Below are 20,863 nucleotides of genomic sequence, written 5' to 3'. Positions count from 1 at the left end.
TCCCCTCAACTTTAAAAGATAAAAGCCCCCATGAGTCCAGTAATGAATGGTCTCTCAGCTCTTTTTGACTTTAGGTAATGACAGCATCGGTAAGTGGCTGTTTTTCCACATTGTCTTTAATGGTGGTGGCTGTCTAATTCCTTGTGAAACATACTAGCAGGCTATGGCTAAATGCCGAAAATGGATAATGAGCGCAGAATTGTCTTCTGGCTTCTTCTTTACAAACAAGCCAACTGGTCTTCATCAGCACCGCATGCTAAACATTTCTACAGGCATTTTCAACTTTCTGCTCTTTCTCTTGGGAAGATTTTTTTAAACTTTCATCAGACATACACTGTCAATCGTCGAGCAGAAGCATGTTAAGTGTTGAAGTCTTGAAACAAATGTCACTTCTGATTGCAAGTGAAGGAAAGGGGTGACAGTAAGAGAAAACTATTCTCAAAAAATTATACTTATTTTGTCAAATCGTGGTCTCCATATCCCACTTAAAGTATTTCTGTTTACAAAGATTTTTTCATAACTCCCTGTGATTTCAGGCATATTGTAACTCTGAATATGTCCTCTCAGTTTAATGTCTCCATGAAAACTTTATACCTGGAGAGATTCAATAGATCATTTTTGTAATTACAGCATGTAAAATAAATTCCTCTGATCTCTACCACATCAGTCCGGGACATTTCCAGAAACTAGAGTCCAAATAGATTTGTCCAACATTTACAAAATAAAAATCTTGATTTATAGAATTATTAGTTGTTTTCATTTCTCAGTTTGACTCGCTGGACCAAACACAAAGTTCTAGGTCCATGTTTCCAACTGGACATTCATAACTCACAGGTACTTTTGTGTACCATATTTACATATTTCAGACATTGAACACTCCTTCATCTACTATATCTCATCCAGTTTATACACCAGTGTTTTTTTTTTTGTTCCACTCATGTAACAGGACAGTTTTGTAAAACCTTCTTTCTTCTACCCTCCACTCTGAGTGACTCTCCTCTGTGGCTTTCCAGGCCTTCAATTTATCTTTCATTTAAGAGAAAGTGCTCCTTGCTTTGGAAGTGCTGAATGTCACAACCCTTTATTACCTGGACAGGCCGATCTTCTGGGAGCTTCTCCTTCTGCCTACTGGTAAGTGACATCCCAGCATGTGCTGCCAGTGGAAACAGCACGTTGGATCTACCCTAAAAGTCCAGCAGGCTGCCTTAAAGTTGACATTTCATTTAGCCTGGCTTTTCTAAAGAGCCTCCAACTCTGCCCCAGAACTCTTCAGGTTTTTAAAGGGTTGAACATGGAATGAGCTGCTTCTGTTACAGCAATTTATTCATCAAAAACTGTCAACCTGCAACATAAACCCAACATATTAAATTCAGTAAGCCTCAATACTTTGAAATTGTTGTTTTTTTTTCTTCATGTTTTATTTTTTTCCAAATTGGCCCAGAAGTGGTGAATGTACATAAATGTGAAATGAACATGGTGAAGTGAATGTCTGAAAGGAGATATTGCACGACTGAACACTAAATCTATTTAAAAGACATTTCTTAATTTATTTGTCCATCCTGACATTTTACATGCTTTCTATTTCATTGGGTACAAATTGTTGTGAATTTTGCTGCACAGTTGGATTAGCCAACTGTGCAGCAAAATTCACAACAATTGAAAATGAAAATTGAGCGAATTGTTCTAAACAAAATTTCAAATTGCACAATTATATGGTTATTGCAGCTATTATTGTTCTGCAGCGAAAAAGTCACAGATTCAAATCCCACCTGTGGGTGGCTACGGTTTGGGTACTGCATCTTCCTCATACAGGCTAATATATAAATGTGCAGCTCTAGATGGAAACTTGGGTCTCCATAATTCCATTTTTTTTGTTTTAACTAAACCTCTTACCATTTCCATCTTGTGTCCCTGAAAGATTTCTATAAAGAAATATAGCACAATACATTTTTCTTTTTATTTCCTCAGCAGAATCTGTGGTTTTCTAGCTCGTTGTTAAAGTTTCTCTTTTCATCACATGAAATAGAAAACTGAGACATTAAGCAGGCTACATAATGACTTACCAACATCATCATCCCACATTTACACCTTGAACATTTCAGAGACCTGGAATTCACAACATGAGAGCAGAAGGTCAAAACTTTACTGGAAATCAAGCTCTCCGCTTTAACCCTGAAGCTCTTTCAGAGCTAAACACAACATATGGTAACAGTTAAATCCCCACAAACAACAACCTGTGGTATCCATGGCGATAAAAAAAACAACAAATAATGAAAAGGATTGCTTACTCTGGTGAACAGTTCAGTCTTGTATTAATACACAAAAAGCTCAAAATGATAAAACCTTGAAAGGAAGTCATCTAAAAAACAGATGTTTTTATCAAAGTGAATGGAAGCTGTCCTATGTTTTTACCATATGGTTCTGCATACGCCTCTGATCTAAACTACCTGATATCATTCATTTACTAATCAAGACAGCTTTGTCCTGCTAAAATGCCTGATTATAGATGTACAACTACTGCAGGCATGTCCAACTATCACCCCAAACTGGTCTCAAACTGATGTGAAGTTGAGACAAATAGGTGTTCAGGAAATTCCACTGGTTCAAGCTCTTGTTTGCAAGATCCCCAACCGGTCCAGTGTTACAAATATTAAGGTAAGTTAATCCTCTAACTAACAGTTGGTGATTAAAAGATGTCGGTGAGGTAAGGAAGATGAGAGTTTCTGTGCTGCAGTATTTGATTTATAAATGTTAAGTTAACAATAGGTACTTATTTAGCATCTCAGAGTGAACTTGCTGGTCGGATCAGTGGAGAATGGACAGCTAGCTGAGCATCAGATAAGCAGAGTGAGGTCATCAAGAGAAAAAAGGCTGTTAATCCTGCTGAGATGATGTGACAAGAGACACAAGATAAGCAAAAGTGAGGTTGAAATTTCACCATGGTTACCACTACAATCTGGCAGTGAAGAGAGATCCAGAGTGGTAAAAGAAGGAACATTAGTATTGAGTCTAGTGTGAAAGTTGGAATGAGAGGATACACAGGAGAGAACAGAAGAGGAAGATGGATAAAGGGGACTGTAGGATAGAAACAAGGAATGAAGAAAACAAAGTTAAAATAAAGTAATGATAGCAGAATAGGAATTATTTTCTTTTTCCATAATTATTCAGAGCTAGCATGGAAGGAATCCAAGGCTCATGGATTTCTAGACTTTCCCAGGATGTTAGAATCCTGTTCTAAGAGTGTAGAACCACATAAACCAGGCAACATCAGCAAGAACCTTCTCTGAGAATTACTCTCAGGTTCTGCCACACAGTCTCAGTACTCTAAATGTTGATTGATTGTAGAGGAAAAAAGTGTGACTTTTGGTAAATATGATTCATCAGAGCTAAAAACAGAACAGAGAGCTTCTATTGTGTTGAATTATTCCTGGGGGGAAAAGCATTACAATTAAAGTGCTTGTGGCTCCTGCTCTTGTCGGCATTTCATGCATTCTAATTCCTCTGGAATACATTAAAATTGTCCTCTAGTTCTCCCAAAGTGACAGCTGAAATGATACATTTTTATGAGGAGATCAGAGGAGAGGCAGAGCGCGGAACACGCAGCACTCCGCCGCGACGACTTTCCACTCCACTCCAGATTAAAAGTTAATGGATTGAGCTGAAGATGGGATGTGACGAGGCCGTGTTTGCCCGCGGTTCCTCCTTGCCGTGGACGATCTTCAGCCATTGGCCTGTGATTCACAGATTATGACAGCTCCCACAAGAACTTCTTTGATCAGAGTGCAGCGAAATCAGACCCTAACAGGGATAATCAGAGGCATTTTCTCAGGAACAACCGTTTGAGAGCAGCTACATGAAGAACAACTGCACACGTCCGCCTCATACTGTATGTTTTATCGGCCAGCGCTGCCGCTTAAAGAGGCTAACTTGTAATCATGTTATTCTGACTCTTCTGATAACCTCCACTATTTTATATCTGAAGATGGTTTTTTGTTTCACCTTAAATTAGTTTTTGAAATACACTTCTGAGGAAAATGTTTCCTTTTCCCAAGATGGCCTAGAAATTACAGTTGTAATGTGGTTTCCAACATCAAATGGAGTTGTCATGGTGATGGCTCCTATAACAGCATGGCAACGTTGCATAATGAATCTATCACAAAGTGGAATACATGAAATGATGTCATATAGTTTTAATTTTTATTTTTCATACAGGAATCTCGTTATGTTTGCAGTTGGTTTAGTATTTTAATCACATTCAGCTGTTTCTACAAGATCTGTTATTATGTCCAACCTAAAATTATAAATATTTCACTACAAAAACACAACAGACTGTATCGTCACTATCACTGGGCTAAGGACTAACCCATCCTCCCGTCGCCCTTGGTGATATCTAGTCATTGGACTGATGTGTGTACATCCAGACTTTCTACACACCGTATGTAACATCCTCCCTGGTTTCAGTGTACAGTTATTTCCTCTATGCGGTCCTGTGGTGAATCAATTCCCAGGAAAGAGACCCAAACTTTTCTTCAGTTATTTCTAAGAAGATCCAAGTTGTTTAAAAAGGGGCAGCATGTGTTTTCTAGTCACATAGAGTGACATTTTGTGGTACAGTCAAGTAACTATGTTACCTTCAGTTGTTATAAAAATGCAGTATGCTTAAAAGAAATTTTACTTTGTAATTTAACGTTTTAAAATTGGGCTCTGTCTCTTTAAAAACTCCTACTCTTTCTGAAACGCTGCCTTCAAGGAATCAACATAACATGGCTGATTTATTAACCCTTTAACAATATTTTTTTTATCAGAGTTGCACTGAGAAGTAGTTCATATAATGAGCTCAGCAGTTCCTCCAGGTGTTTGCTAATTGCTGCTGGCTAGTCTGAAGGAGTTAAGTGGGAGGACTACTCATGGAGAAACTGCAGCTCTGAGGAGGAGCTTTGCCTTGAAGGTGCCATTAGCCCCACCAGGTGTTTTGCAAAGCTGACTGGCCCTGGAGGACCAGTCAGCCCTGGAGGACTGGAGCGCTCCAGTCCTCCAGGGCTACCATCCTGTAACTTTTAGATGCGCCTCTGCTCAAACACACCTGGATCAAATAAACTGCTCGTTTCCAGCCTGTTGCAGAGAGGAATGAATGCTGGTGAGGGAATTCAGACATTTTGGAGCAGAGGTGAATCTAAAAGTTGCAGGATTAAAATTGTCCTCTAGTTCTCCCAAAGTGACAGCTGAAATGATACATTTTTATCATTTCAAGGGACTGGTCACCAACTCCAGTCCCTTGAGGACTGGAGTTGGTGACCCCTGGATTAAAGGATTTCTCAGCATGGAAGAATAAAGGAAACATTATAAGATATTAAGCAATTTTTTTTGTGTGTGTAAAATACTGCCCCTTGAAGGTCTGGGTCTCCAAAGAGGATTTTGGGGGGAACCACCTCTCCTCCAGAAATGCTATATTTCCTGTTGTTGCCATGCTTCCTGTTTCTGCTGCCTCTGTCGCTGTCTATCTCCCCCTCAATGTCTGAGAAGAAACCAAAAATGCGTCTTCCAACTACTTTGTATAATCTTTGTTTCTAAATAAAAATAGTTTAAAATGCGTTGTGACTGTCATCCAAGATCCAAATCATATAAAACACATTGCATACCTTGCATAACTTGCAGTTTTGGATATTTCTTTTGTTTTTGTTGCACTTTTAGCTAAGTTTCAGTTAGATAGATGGTTTCATATCCGACATGAGGATATTTGGTACACCAGTAGCTCGTGGTCTAATCCATAACTGCAAGCTGCCCAGGTCCTTTGGCTACAAAACCTTCTTAGGAAAGTGACAAATCCTGTTATTCAGCGGTAAGGAGGGGTCAGATAGCAAGTAAACTCAGTAATCCTTGAGGACTTGAAGGATGAAGGAGGCATGGTTCCTCCACAGCTGCTTTCAGTGACTGATGATTCTGTTTGGGGCAACTGCTGGTTTGACCTCTCAGAGATTCATGCGGTGATTTACCCATTACGTCTCCGCCCCAACTGCAGTTTCGGTTGTTTGCTTTTCAACCAATGGAAAGCAAACAAGCTTTTAAATCGCTAAAAATGGAGCAAAGCAAACAGATATGAAGATGTATTCACACAGAGCGTACAGATTGCAATGCCTGCAATGCATATTGTATAAGCCAGAGGAACCAGACTGTTAAAAATGTCTCTTCCTGCAGCAGTTCTGTAGTGTAATCTTTATCATCTCTGTCATAAAGTGATCAGCAGATATAAGAGTCACCTGTTGGTTTTGGACAAGACTTGAACTTGTAAAATCTTCTTAAGTTTCATTTCTTCTTATTGCATTTACAGAGAACCTGAAGTGACCCAGGTGCCACTCAGAGAAGTATAAGAAGCACGAAGCTTTGAGTGTTTTCTTCTGATGGTTGACAGTTTTGTCAGGTTTGTGTTGTACCGATGTTAAATATATCTTTGCTTTGGGTTCACTCCATCTGTCGAACGATGTGTTTCTTTTTTGTTGACGTCCCTATTTTAAGAGGTAACATTTGCCTTTCAAATGTTGCAGTTTAGCTGTGGTTGCACTGACACATGCCTGTGATTTTCACCTCATCAAAGGGATGTTAAATACTAAGCTATTTTTTAATATCCCTATTTTTTTGAAGGCTTCATGTTGAGGGACATTATTCAGATTTCTTCACACACAGCTATTTAGCTCTAAGTCAATACATAGAAAATTTTTATATTTATGATTTGGCACAAAGCTAAATATGCTTCTTTCATTTTGCTGCTGGTTTTCTTCTAAGAGAGAAAAACACTGTGGACCTTCACACCCTTAACTTTTTGAAAGATTCTACCATCATAATGAACACTTTTGTAATCAGTGGAAGTTTTATTATTTATGTAATACTATTATAGACATGAGGCAACATGATGTTGTGCAGAAGTTTTTGCCCCAGAGTTCCCTGACTGCCATTGGTTTTAGCTGTCTAGTTGTCAACTAATAATAAATATTAATAATATTCATTATTAATATAATGAATAAAAGAAAAAGGGACAAAGTGCTTTGCTACTAATTGTAACACAACCACAACTGTAATTAGGTCCAAGGGAATCACATTTCACTGGCCAACAAGTTTTAAATAAAAAAAATGAGAGAGAGAGAGAAGTAGGTCAGCTATGCTAAGAGACTAGGAATTAATGGAGAAGTGAAGAGAAACCAGCGAGGAGTAACTGAAAGAGAGGTGCTTAAATCTGGGGAGGTTGGATGCTGAGACAAAAGACCCGGGCTGACGACTAACAGGTTGCAGGTGTGAGTGGAGGGAGCAGGAGGCAGAATGAGGGGAGGGAGAGAGAAAGTGGCACAGGGGCAATGGAGAGTACACAGGGGAACAGGAAATAAGAATAACTAGACTAAAGAAACACCAAAACTCTAGAGCAGGGGTCCCCAAACTTTTTCCTGCGAGGGCCACATAACTGTTCCCTTTTCTGGTCGGGGGCTGGTCTTAGTTTTTCGAGAAAGAAACCTTAGAAAACTTTTGTTGACGGGGGGTGGGGGGGGAGTGAAACTGTGGACCGGGGGGCTGGATTACTGCCGACGACATATTCGCGTTTGTAGATAGATTTTTACCCAGAATGCAAATGGAAAAAAACCGTGAGCGAAACGGTGAGTGGTACTGATACTGATATTCAACGGAATATATACATATTCCATTGAGGGAAACTAAGTTTCATATCTGCTCAAGAGCCCCCCTGGTGGTTGAAGAAAAATCCACATATATATGAAAAAAAACACTGAATGCTCTCTGGTATTGTTCAGGGGACCGGACCAAATGAGGAGGCGGGGCGGATCCGGCCCGCGGGCCGTAGTTTGGGGACCCCTGCTCTAAAGTAACTAGAAACAAGAAATAATCATAAAAAACTAGAATCACTAAGGAAGAACTACAGTAAAAATGGAAACCAGGCAGAACGGATAGAAAAAAACTAAAGAACACAAAAATGACAAAGCCCAAAGTCAAACTCAAATATCCCCAGATCAAAAAACATGAGTGGTTTTGAGTTGTTCTTCAGCAACTTTTCTGCGTTATTTCTCCCTTTGCTGTGGCGCACTGCACTAAATTAATAATACCTACTCCTCCAGGTTTCATTTTAACAGATTGATTTCAGTCCCAGAAAACATTAGCTGTCAGAACTGAAAAGAGCTACACACTATGATTCCAGTTCTTTCAGGAAGAACGGGCCAAAATGGAATAGAGGGATGAGACACTTTTATGCACTGACACAATCTGCAGTGGTAGATGACAGAAATGTTTAATTTTTGCTATTTTTCATAGACATGTGAATTTATCAGATGTATTTTTATTCTCAGATAGAACTGCATTAAGTCTGGTCTGCCTCTGAAACACTGTCCTGCTTGATCTTCCTCCTGATTTATGTCGCTGTCTCTGAAGACGCGCAGTGACCCTTGAGCAACCCTTTAAAATATTCATACTGTATGTGTGTGGTGCATGCTACAGTCCCTCACACTCTTCTTTCTATTTACAGCAAACACTTCTATTTTCCAAAGTGGACTTGGAGTCCCTTACCAATTCAAGCTTTGGATGAACAATAAGCATTTGTGAAACGTGAACTATGTTTCAATTGAGGGTGGTTTAACTGGATCTGACAAGCCCCCAAGAGCAACGCATAATAAACCAGCAAGGAAAATTAGAGACCTTCATTAAGAAAAAATAAAAAAGATCTATAACTGAAACCACTTGCTTGTTAAGGCTCATTGAGCAGACAAAACTCTTTTATTTTTGCATGACTGGTAAAAACAACTAGTACAGAGCAAATCCAAAAGTAAAAATTGAACTTGACAGTTTGGTACAATTTGTCTTGCAGTTTATTGAATCTGAAATTGAGAACTCCAAGTCAGAAAAATCAGCTGAAACCCCATGTTTATCAAACAGCATGGTGGTTACAGTGAAAAACAAAGAAACATTTTTTAGCAGCTTTAGTGGGGTGGTCCTCATAGTATCACTCATACTAGTTATAGAGTTAATGTTAAATTATACAGCACGTTGTTTAAATTAATTATACAAAAGCATTTCACAGACACATCATTGAAGCACACAAAATAACTTGTTTTTTTTCTGTCAGGTAGTAGATGCTTATTTAAAGTGGATATTAGTAACATTACATACAATCTCTGCTTAATAGTCCCAAATAATTTTTAATAAAGACCAGAGAGTTAGGCTTTAGTTTTTCCATTCATTGTATTGTTATATTATCATGTAGAGAAAAAGGTGAAACATTTGGTAACATAAAATAACATAAGGAAAACCTCTGTTGTCATTGTGCCAACTTACAATGTGTAGCAGTACAAGAAATTGCTCTGCTGAGTTATGTAAGATGTATACAGAAAAGCTATGACAAAGAACAAAAACCCATTAGAGACACCTGTTCTATTATATTTACTTAAATGCAATTCTAGATTTTTCATAAGACTTGGAAGAAAGAGCCACTTAATGACCACTCAATCTTAATGAAAAAAATCAGTTTTGATAAATTATTTCTCCCAAGTATCCTCCATCATTTCAAACAAGGAGCCTATAATAATATTTTTTGCTTAAAAATCGCCAAGGGAAAACTTACACCCATATCAGAGCCTACTTCCAGTCATAAATTATGCCCTTCTGCTAAAATTAAACCATAGATATCCTTATTAAATGAGTTAAAATTAGATTATTGGTCCCAGGCAATATCATGATCTGGATCTGCTCCAACGGCAAACTTATTTATTGCCTTGACTTATCACATTCAACTGAATTTTCTTTCACTATAGTGACAGAAATCACCCTGGATGCAGACAGTGCCAGCTCAGTCCTCAGCAGTGAACATGCTCCAGGAACTTGTTCTTTGTGGCTGTGCTCAGTCTTGGCACTATTGCTTAATTTCCTTAGAGGAGACCTGTTGATGTTCTGCAAATTACATTTTCCCATGTGCCAATTCTGTTTGAGTCATAGAGGAGTGTTATGTAAAGCCATCTAGCTGCCAGACGAAGACAACATTTAGGGCTGACTGCTCTGTCGGTGCCAGTTAGAAAAGGATAGTGGTTATTAGCAGCCAGTTATTGAGTTTCATTCCAATAGCTTACTGTCACACTGTAAGGCTGTTGACAGTCAACGTTTCCCTGATAAACTTCTCCTTCATTAAATTTGTAAAGGAGAAGAGTAGGAGTCATATAGCATCAATTCACTTCCTTACACTTCAGTAATTAGGAAATAAATGAAAACTGAATTGAGAAGCTTCTGATGATCCTGATTGAGTCTGTGGTGGGATCAGTCGTCTTCTCAGCTGGATGAGCTGAGAAACTCCTTCGCCTGGTAACAGAAGAATGCTAGCAAAAAGAACAGCGCTGTTGGATAATGTCTCCCTTCATAAGGTGTTGGGGAACTGGATATCTCCTTCAATAGCTGCGTTTCCATTGACCATATAATTTTAAATTGCAAAAAAAAAAAAAAAAAAAAGGCTTAATGGAAACACACCCAGTTTGCAAAAACTCTTGTTTTTCAAGAGAAATGTTGGTGTTAAGATAAGGTGTTTTTTTTTTGGCCGTCACGAGTCAAGTAATCAACAACTGGATGTGTAAGAGCGGAAATACTATTTAAGGAGTTGTTTGGTGGAAAAAAGACCTTGGCACCTCGGTTCTGTGGAAAGAGACTTTGGCTTCGCACTAGGTCAACCTGACCGACTCCTTTCCTTCCATTTGCGTGCAAAGCGCAAATGGAGCCAGAATTTACTGGAAAGGATGTCTGTTTGTGCAAGATAAAATCAACAATTTGAGATAAATTGTTCTATTCAGCAATTCTGAAATGGAGCAGATGTTGAGTTCGTGAGGTCCAAAATATTTTAAAGGTCGTCCAATACACACTCAGTATGAAGCGTGCCAGAATCTTTTTGCAAAACAACAGTAGCACGCCATTGGTTGAAACTTTCCAACACACACTGATGAAGATGAGAAGGTATAAAAGAGGTCGATGTAAAGACTTTGGGGGAGATTTTTTGTGACAAGACAATGACAACGAAGATTTTGTACTGAACTAAAGAAACTGTAACGAGGTATCCGTGGTAGTGTAATAAATCTCCGGCTCGTCTATGGCCTAGCAGCAAGAACTATGTCTGTGTGTTTTGTTTTTTTTTGTTATATTTTTGAGTGTATCGCCCTTTTTCTTTTTTTCTATATGTTTTTCTTGTGGCGCACCCCACAGAGGAGGCCACCGGGAATTTTTTGGGGGTTGTTGGGGCGGCTTTTTTTTTAGGGCTTTTTTTTTTGACCAAAATTTTTCTCTTTTGTTTTTATTTGGTTTTTTTTTTTATTGGAATTCTTGCATTTTTGAATTTTTTTTTTTTTGACATTGACAGAATGCTTACAACATTTTGAGTATATCTGTAATGTAACAACTGCTGCATCCTAAGTGCACAAAGGAGCGTTATCACAGGTCCTTCATCCCTGCAGCTGTTAGACTTTATAACCTTCACTGGTCCCAATAAACATAAGAGTTTTCATCTTCCTCTCATTCAGTTTTTTAATTTCCTGTAAATTGTTTTTTTATGCAAATATACATGCATATTTTTAAAATAGGTTTTTAAATTAGAAATCACTGACTAATTTGTTTTTGATAACTGTGCAGTGTTATTTTCTTAAATAATAAATTTGCCCTTACTGTTCAGTCTCTCAGTTTTGGGGATTTGTTATTATATTTTTGCCTTTGTGTGAATCTGGAAGCTCCCATTTTCCTGTCACTTTGCTGCTTGTAGTAGAAATCCTTCAGCTGGGAAGTGTCAAAAAAGCAAAAAATAGAAAGAATCTGTTGGGGAAGAAAGACTTTCTTTCTTTCTTTCTTTCTTTCTTTCTTTCTTTCTTTCTTTCTTTCTTTCTTTCTTTCTTTCTTTCTTTCTTTCTTTCTTTTAGAAATCTCTACAAGACTGACAACAGTACTACAGTTGGGTTGGATTTCACTTTGGGTTTCTTATGATGGTTTATTAAAGGGAGTAAGTTTGAAAATTCAGTAATGAATGTAAGTCTGTTACTGTTAGGATCACCCACATACATCTCAGATATTTTGAACTAGTTTTGCTCAGTGTCATTCATTAGTTCATAAAGAATAACTATTTCTCTACTGGATATGTCCAAATCACAAAGTGATAAGTATGACAACAGCCTGGGTAATTTGAGAGATGTCTACAATGTCATTCTATCTAACCCAGATTGATGGATGAAAAGCCATTTGAGAAAAACCTTAGAATGTCCACGTTTCCACGGAGATTAATTAAAACAAAAAGCTGAAGAGCTTGCAGCCTTGAACCTTTTTTTAAAAGCTTGTTAACATTTAAATACTGTGATGTATTATTGCTATGTTTATGCATTCAGTCTAAAGGTATGCTGTACTTTTAAAATTTCTACTCTGACCTACAGAAACTAGAAAAAAATCAACAGGACAAAAATGAGAAACATTTGCTTGATTTGTTTGAAAATACTTTTTTTCCTTGTCTGGCTGACCAGTCTGCTCTCCTCTAAACATGTTCTGGTGGCTTCACCTTCTATAATTCAGATGTTTCCTCTCTTACTGTATGCAGACAAAGTATCCCACCAAATGATTATATTAAGATGTTGTACAGCAATAGGAGAAGGCATTTCTCCTGTTTTAACTTCACTTTAGTGTGAAGTTGCTGAAGGATGAAAGTGGATCAAACATGAGTAAAATAATCAGTTCTATGATTATTTCTGCTGATGGTTTTGAATCATGATTTGAAAGATTAAGCTTGACAGTTTTATATGATGATTTTTAAGGATTAATGCAGGTCAGAAATGTGTTTTATGTAAGCTAAGTATTCAGAAAGGGGAAGTCTGAAAGCTGAGAAAAAGAGAAGATCTCAGAGAGGATATCCTGGGAAATACTTGGAAATAGTTGAGAAAAAAAGGAAAGGTGAAATAACCAACAAGCACATTTCCCTACTGGAAAGAGTTTGATGCTCAGTTAAGGATAAAACGGCCATGACAGAGACTCAGTTGAAACATTGTGTCAACATTATTGTAAATGGATTAGCACAAGAAAACTAATTTTACAGAGTAGTAAACTTAAACAAAAACCCACTGGTGATTCAAGGTTGAAGAAAAACCTCATTTTAGCTCTGCAAGTGTTGAGGATTATAAACTTATGGATTTACTGTTGTTCTATCCATCTGAACCAGGATGAACTGACATTTCTTCCTGCTGTTGGGAAAACATGAGCTATAGGAAAATACTTCAGCAGAATTAATGAGTTTTACATTTATTTGATATTTTTCCTAAATTCTTCAGTGCTGTATGCAGCCATTGGTTTGCACTAAAGTTCCACTATAGAAGTTGTGGCTGTGAGATTTTCAATTTTTGACATGATGTAGATTCTTTGGCAAGGAAGTTTTATTTATAAAGCAAATTTTCAACATCACAGCAATTCAAAGTGCTTTAAGTGATGAGAAAAAAAGAAAACAACACAAAAAAATAAGAAAAATCTACATTGCAGTGTCAGAGTAAGGAAAAATGATGTCATGTTGAAAGACAGAACATGCCCAGCAGGTTTGGAAGATCCCATCATGGATCACAATCACAACGTCTAACACAGCCAGTAATGCCTATCCATTCATGTCAGACAGATACATAGTTGGCTTTCTCAATGTTTTGCTTGTGAATGTGATGCCTGCCAACCCAAACTGATGTTCACAACGACGTCTTTCTGAAAATCGACCCTGGAGTAGCATGCAGTTTTGTTTCTGCAGAGGATTCTGAGAATATCTGGAGATTCTCTGAGATGGAGATTGACGACATGGAGGATGACACCACAAGGCTGTGCTGGGCAAACACAAATACAATTTTACCCCAATTTGTGTGACAGAAGTTGACCTTGCCAGGACTCAACGTGCAGCAGCAGGTATCTGCATATGGATGATGAAATATCACTGAAAACATCAGAGGATGAGGTTGACAGGAGATTCTAATTGAAAGAACCTGGCAACCCCGATGGTCTGAGGTTTTCTTTACAACTGCTGCTTTATATGTTTGGTGATCCTGGTCTCAGTTTGGGCAAAACACCGAAAGCTAAGTCCAATATTATTCATACTCTTGACTGACTGACAGTTAGAACAAACTAATTTGCAAGTTTCAATTTATCACCAAAATGAAATCAAAACCAAGACAAGCAAAAAGCTGTTAATCATTTATTAGAAGAGTCAGAGTTGAATCCAGTGTCTCTGATAATTACTGCCCAAGTTTCATCTCTTCTGTTTGAGTTGTTGTTAGCCAGGGTTATAAATCCCTTTCTTTGTGCTAACAGCTCATTCTGCTGCACTTCAGCTCCTCTTTACATCCACAGCAGACCTTCAGCGCTCATCCAGTGGAAGATCATTTCAGAAGTCCTCTTAATTATTTGAGTTCTTGATTGAGCCTATGGCATTACTGTAGGTGAACTTACTTTGGTATTACAACATATTTTGTTGACAATCTGTCTAGTTTTTCATTTTGTTCTCTTTTCTCTTTCTGTTGATCAGGGGCGCAAAAAATGGGTATGCAGCGCATGCAACGCATAGGGGCGCTGCAGCAGAGGGGGCGTCGAAACCCCGTCTGGCGCCGATGATGTGTCCGCATCCACCTGAATAATATGTAGTTGCGACCCTGCTGTTGATTATATAAATTTGTTATTATCTGAGAGGGAAGCATACAGAGTCTAATTTTTTTTTACACAAAGTAGACTGAACAGAGAAGATGTGTGAACATCACTTTTCAAACCTTCCCACAGATGTTTGGTTTGATTTAGGTCTGGACTTTAAGGGCTGTCCTAGCAGACAGATGATTTGATCTGTATCATTCCATTGCAGCAATGACCAGTGTAGATAAAAACATAAAATAAATTCAGATTTTTGTTCTTACAGATGTCAAAATGCTCCTGGACAGAAGTTATGGACGTCCCAAAGACTTTCACATCCCCCTCAGTCTCTACTGCAGGACCTTTTTGTTAGCTATGCCAGTCTTTGCATGGCTAACAACAAACACACAGCAGTTATAACAAATATCTACTTTAATATTTGCTGAAGTGCAGTCATTTGTGTATGCACAGAAGAAGAACGGGGCGAGAACGGATCCCTGGGAGATACCAGAGCTTATTGGGAGATAATGCTCCTCAGTATCACTGTAGTCATTTAAGTCCATGGTGGTGCTAACTTTTATCACAGCAAAAGGTAAAAAAAACAAACAAACAAACAAACAACTAAATATGGATTAGCGGGTATTATTTTTGGATTATAGTTGCATTGCTCATCTTCATCATATTTTCACTTTATCTCTCCATTGCTTTAGGTTGACTTGTTCAATTATTATCAGTTCCTGTGTTAGGATAAAACATCTCACTTCACAGCTTCATCAAACAGATTTTTCAACATTTATTTTAAGAGCAGAAGCAAAAAAGGGCTTCTGTTTGATGAGGCAGCAGAGCTTCACTGATCAGTCAACTTTAACAATTATTTGTACAGAAACAAAGTGTAGATCTCTAAAGAAGACATGCAGACTGTGAAAATAATCTGAAAATTTCCTCAGAAAACACGAAAGAAAAGATGCTTTGCTGTCTGAGCTAAAAAAAAACAAACAAAAAAACACATAAATGAGCAGTTTCCCAACAGCACGTTGCATTATACCTTCTCCTCCAACAGAAGGTGTAAAAAAGGAAACATTCCTGCCACAGTGATCAGTTCTACCCTGAGCAGCTTTTCTACTGAAGAGTTGGCTTATAGTCTTTCGCAGACTAGTATTTTACAACAGGGACAGAGAAACATTTAATTCCATTTTGGTTCAATTATTATTTTTTTACCACCACCTATCATCCAATTAGAATCAAATTCTATACAATCAATTGCTGAAGAAGTTACTGGATAATCTTCAGCTTTGCATGAATGAGTCAGGAGGAAAACAGGAGGTGATAGAACTTCAGTACTCAAACATGTTCCCATCAGATGAATCACTGGCTCAGATAGGACAGATAAAAGCCGTCAAAGTTCATCAAGTTTTATCGTTTCCCAGAGCAAAATGATCAGATATTTTGAAATAGTTGGGATTTTCATCACGGTTTCTGTCTGACATTCCAGAAAATTATCCTGTTAAACAAACTTAGATTACTTAAGTTTGACCAACTTAATTCAATTACATATAACACAATTCAGATTTATACTGTCTTGATCCGTGTTTCTGTGTGTTTATTTTTGAGTTTTTTTCTGTGTAGTCCGGTTCCCTGTGAGTCTGTCTCTGTCTTCCCCGTTGATTGTTTCCCAGGCGTGTCTCATTCCCTTGATTACCCCGTGTGTATTTAAACCCACCTGTTGTCTTTGTCTCTTGTTGGATCCTTGTCATGTATTGCCTGCTTCCCCGTGTCGTGCGATGCCTGTTTTCCCCATGCAGTTCTCTGTTGTTCTGTGCCTTTGACCATCATTAAAGTCATCATTTTCACTTACCTCCTGGGTCCGCCTGCGTCCATATTCTCACCACAACCACCCAATACGACATATATGAAATTCTCACGAATTCAAAATAGGCCCAAGCTGTGCTATAATGTAAGCCATTTTCAGTCACAAAGGAATTACTTTTAAAAAGAAAATCTTCTTGAACAGGACATTAACGTTTGTTTCAGGAGAATAATTAATACAAGATTAACTTTAGGGTCTTTGGAATTAGCCAGTCAGAAAAGCTTTGTTTAGTCAGAAGCTGTGATAGTTCGTGCTTTGCACAGAAATGTTTTTCACCGAGTGCTCAAGGACAACGGTTTGTAGCAGGTACTGCTTTACTTTATTCCCCAGGGTGAATTGTATTGATCTTAGTTGCTGAATTAGCATTTCATATCACCTTTGCTCATTTAAAATGGTGATTGCTGATATCTCACCGAGGACAAATGGCTGGCTCGGGAATTACAGCTGAGGGCGATACGGATCAGCCGCAGAGAGTTAACGAGTTCTCATCCCAATGTAAATAGATGTGTGTGTGTGTGCGTGTGTGTGTGTGTGCGTGTGCGCGTGTGTGTAGGTGTGCATGTGTGTGTGTATGTGTGTGTGTGTTGATTGCTCTAGGGCACTCCCTTGAGTGAAAGTGTCATTCTTAGTAATCAAAGAACAAACTGGGGGAGGATTACAAATGATGGTATTGTTGGAGCATCTGTCAGCGTTTGCTTTAAAGGAAGGTTATTCTCTGCAGTCTGTCGGTATTTCTGGGATCGTTTTTATTTTACATGTTGAGAAGTTGAACAAGCAAAAGGTCAATATCAAGCATTAAATAATTACTTGATTTGTTTAAACATTTTAAGTGTACATTTTGTTAGTTGTACAGAAAATTGGATTTGTGAAAGAATAAGAAATTGCTTCTTGTGGTGCATGCTAGCTCTTCAATTTGACCTTTTCACCAACAAGAGCTTGGGTTGTTTTTTCCAGATCCCTTCAAAATGTCTTCTCTGAACTCCANTGCTCCGAGAGCAGCCGAGCAGCCCCAGGACCTGTTTCGTTATCTGTTGCCGTTATAAATAAATCATTCATTTTTACACTCCCTCTCTCTTGGTGTTCTTGCATGTGGGTAAGATCAGTCAAACCCATCATGACAGTTTCATTTGAAATGGCCACACTAATCCCATGTGTAATAATGATTGGGTTAAATCAGTTATATAATGCTCAAAACACAAGTAGTTCAGAATACCAGCTAAGTCCTCCTCTTTAGTAACAGACAGTTCCGCCATGTTGTAGTTCTGACATTCTGCGCAGGTCTCTCTTTTAACTGAGTCTTGGCCATAGATAGAACTACAATGATGGCGTGTTTGTAGTCCTAAGCAGCTCCTCTGCTCTGTGTTCTGTTTCTACAGTAATTAATGCCCTGCCCCTGTTGGTGGCACAGAGCGTGAGAGAATTCTCTGTTTAAACCAGCCTGTTTCTCACAAAAAAAGCACTTCGAACAACTCCTTCCCGTTCAGGAACTGTGACACGTATTTGAAAACCGTTTGAAGCGTATGAGAGGGCTATTTGTCGTCTCCGATATTCCCGCGATTCATATCTCTACCTCACTCAGTATTAACAGCGATGAGAGAAAGATAATATGTGCTGAGGTCTGACATTTTTCAGAAATGTATGGAAAAACATGAGTCTGAGCGTGAGTTTGTCCTGTCGCGTGACATCGATGGGAAGCACCTGGACAGAAAACCATAAGCCCTAGGGACATTTTGAAAACATTTTACCGGAGCAGGCATGCATATCTATGTCCTGACCAACTTTTAGGCAAATCGGGCGATATTTCTGGCAATGAGGGCGAGTTAGAAATTATTTTGGGGTCAGAAATCCACTCTCTCCCACACTCTAGCGGAGCGTCCCTCACACTCTAACTTTTAGAAAAATCGAAAACTTTGGGTCGCTTGGAGACAAAATGTGGAGAAACCATAATTCGTATCGACATCAGCATCATAAAAGTCATGTGGAGGCAGAATAGGCTTGCTTAAATAGAAAAGTCTTTAAGCCTCTTTTGAAGTCAACCAGTGGTTGCGGAGCTCTCAAATAATCTGGGAGGGAGTTCCAGAGACGGAGGGCAGCCACAGCGAACGCCCAATCACCCATGGTCCTTACTCTGGATCGAGGAAGGTGGAGGAAGTTGCAGTCTTGTGATCGTAGAGATCTGGTGGATGAATGTGGTTATCTGAATGTCCTTCAGATAATCCGGTGAGGTTCCGTTTAAACACTGATGGGTAATGAGAGCGATTTTGTACTGAATTCTATAGGTGAAAGGAAGCCAGACAGGNATATTGTTGCCAACTGATGGTTCACAGATGCACCTTCAATCTGTTTTCAGAAAACTGGTTGATCGTTGGTTGAGCTAATGGTTCATACATTGACCTGTTAGAGAAACTCAGGACTCACTTGGGAGCAATTTACCAATTCAGGACAGATTTAGAAAATAATCGATTATTAATTAATTAAAATATGATTGACATTATGACAACTTTAAGACTTATGCATGTTAAGACTTACACAATGAACTTATGCTGTTTTGGAAGTTGAGAATTCAACACAGACACGTTTAACATATTTTGATCAACATGATTAAAGCAAATTACAACAGGGGAAAAGCAGAGAAATGCACATAATCAGTTACATGATGTACAAAAGCAAAACTTGCAAAAGGAATGAGAAACTCATTTTTTGATGTGCAGAACTGACAGTAATTTGAAGATTGAACAGGTAGTTTTAAGAATTTCAATTCCGTTCTCAGAAATGCACCCAAACTGAGAAAAACTGTCAAATATTAATATTTAAATTTCCTTATCTTAAAACCCTTCAACTGTCATGGACCCAGTGACTTTAGTGCAAGTATTTTGGAGGTGAGAGTCAACAGGTCAAAGGAAAATATTAAATATTAGCTCTGATGCCAAGCTTTATACTTACTTCTAAGTATTGCCAAAGTATTGAAACAAAAGCTAATGTGTTCTTCACATTGCATGCATGCATGAACTTGCATGCATGAACATTTCACACTCAAAGTAATTCAAATGAATTACTGAACCAAACTTGAAAAAGTTGATTCTGCCATTAACAATAACTTTAAGCACATGCAGTCTAAAGTAGACCAGAAATATAATCTATGCAGTCGTTCTTACAGAAACATTAATGGAATTGTTGCGTTTGGGAAAATTAAGTGTTCTATATAGTAAAAATATCTAGCTGCAGTGCATGTACATGAACAGCATGGCTCAGAAATTACATTTTTTTATCTGTTGGCTAAAGTTAGCTAACTTCAGTTAAAACCGTGAAAGGGACTCACCTGTGATGCAGAGATGTGTTGTCCTTCTCCTTCTCCTCCTGAACACTCAAAAATAGCAGAAACTTGATTTCAGAGACAGTAGCCGCATCCTGACAAGGACCAGGCCTTCTGGGCTCTCAGCAACCTGAGCTAGCACCTGCTGGTTAGCAGCCTTAGCTAGCACACTGTGACTTTACTGTGTTGAGTTCAGGACACCACAGTATCCTGAGCCACGCTCAACTAACAAATAACAAAATGAAAAACTCTCTAGACTCTTCTCTACTAATAGCACAATATTTAAAACCAAGTGTGGGATTTGTGAAACTTCAATGAAGGGTGACTTCACAACTTTTATGATTTTGGATAACACTAGAATTGTTCTTTATTGAAGTTTCACACATCAGATAAAAGTTTCACAAATCCCACACTTGCTTTTAAATATTCTGATATTAGTTGAGAATAATCTAGTCCACATTTGAAGAGTCTAGGTGTTATAGTGTTTTAGCTAGAGTAAAGAAAAGATGCTGATGGTAGTGAAAAATTAGATGGAATTGCCCTTTAACCATTTCCCAAATTGGAAGTAGCAATTGGAAACCAACTTTAGCTTCATCCAAGCAAGAGGGGCTAACATACAGTTCTCTTAATGTATATGAAATCTATGGTCAGCATGAAATTAATCTCAAATGCATCATTTAATCAAATATGATGGTGGCGTTGGCTGTAGGAGTTTGCTTTGCCAGATCAACAACTGTTGAGATTTCAGTTTGGTGTATTAAAGGCATTATTAAAAAAGAAACCAAAATATCACACCAGCATTCTGTTCTTTGTAAAAAAAATTACTTTTGTAGTCTCGTTTACGGTTTTACATTGTGGATATAAATATCAGCAAAATTTGTAATTTTGGCTGATTAGTACTGATAAGTTTAGGGTAATTAACTGCTGGCATTACAATATTTTTCTATGAGCTTTACAATTACTTATATTTTTACAATATATTTCTGTATTTTCTACATTCATGACTGTCAAAATTACTTAGGATATATGTTTATTGAGTTACG

At 38.1% G+C, this 20,863-nt stretch overlaps 1 long non-coding RNA gene across 1 annotated transcript; it reads left to right on the top strand.

Annotated features, from left to right (window-relative positions):
• Nucleotides 1-554: 554 nt before the first annotated feature.
• On the top strand, nucleotides 555-18,452 carry LOC107834384 (uncharacterized). Its single transcript, XR_001660181.1, has 3 exons — nucleotides 555-566; nucleotides 4,936-4,948; nucleotides 18,203-18,452. It is a non-coding gene; the product is annotated as an uncharacterized LOC107834384 (long non-coding RNA).
• Nucleotides 18,453-20,863: the final 2,411 nt, after the last annotated feature.

This window comes from Poecilia formosa, unplaced genomic scaffold (assembly GCF_000485575.1).
Source record: "Poecilia formosa unplaced genomic scaffold, Poecilia_formosa-5.1.2 Scaffold603, whole genome shotgun sequence".
Lineage (NCBI taxonomy): Eukaryota > Metazoa > Chordata > Actinopteri > Cyprinodontiformes > Poeciliidae > Poecilia > Poecilia formosa.
Note: the sequence above shows the minus strand (reverse complement) of the source record. Positions and strands in the feature narration are given on the sequence as shown.